The 878-nt window shown below is 43.6% G+C and overlaps 1 pseudogene; it reads left to right on the top strand.

Moving 5' to 3' along the window:
• The first annotated feature begins 267 nt into the window (after nucleotides 1–267).
• Nucleotides 268–593, top strand: LOC105945088 (annotated as a pseudogene).
• Nucleotides 594–878: the final 285 nt, after the last annotated feature.

Below are 878 nucleotides of genomic sequence, written 5' to 3'. Positions count from 1 at the left end.
TGCACTCAGAATATACGCAAAGTCTAGCAGATGCCTGAATCAGAGATCACGAAGTGTGAGATTAAACTTATCTAGCCAAGCTAAGTCAATTTTCTGCTAAACAACAACAACAACAAATCTAAGTGTACACAGGATTTACAAAAAGATCTATGTCACCTTCAAGATACATACAATTCAACCCAAAATTCCATGGCTATGGAGAGACAAGGAAATCTCAATAGGAAAACCAAGGAAGACCAACCAACAGGCAGCAAAGGCTGGAGGCAGATGGGAGACCACGAGGTTGCTGAGGAGATAGCTTTCCTTGTTGATGAAGTGTGCAGGCCTGTAAAGGAGGTTGTATAAAGTGCTGTCGGTGATAATACTGACCAGCACAGCAAAGTCCATCAATGGCCCACAAATATAGGACAAACATTAAGCCAACTCACCTAGCTGGGGCAACCATTTAAATACGTTGTGACCTGTGTGCAAAAGAATGGAGGTGGATTACACACAGCAAGTTCCTGCTTCTGGGACACACACTACTGATGGGGCCTGCTCTGTGCAATGGGCGACCAAGACCATGGACCTCACTGTTGGTGTCTTCCGATTAATTGTCCATCTGATATCTGGTTCAGTTTGTGGCCTCCTTTCATCTTAGCATCTCTATTTTTTTTTTTTAGCATCTCTATTTTATTTTCTTTTTAAAAATATTTTTGTTCATTCATTTAAGAGAGACAGAGATAATGGGTGTGCGAGGATCTCTGGCCACTTTTCAGTGGCCAGATGCATGTGCCTCCTTGTGCATCTGGCTTATATTCTGGGGAGTTGAACCTGGGTCCGTTGGCTTTGCAGGCAAGTGCCTTAGCCAGTAAGCTACCCCTCCAGCCCCTATTTCA

Source organism: Jaculus jaculus, unplaced genomic scaffold, assembly GCF_020740685.1.
Source record: "Jaculus jaculus isolate mJacJac1 unplaced genomic scaffold, mJacJac1.mat.Y.cur mat_scaffold_53_1_689399_arrow_ctg1, whole genome shotgun sequence".
In the NCBI taxonomy this organism is placed as follows: Eukaryota; Metazoa; Chordata; class Mammalia; order Rodentia; family Dipodidae; genus Jaculus; species Jaculus jaculus.
Note: the sequence above shows the minus strand (reverse complement) of the source record. Positions and strands in the feature narration are given on the sequence as shown.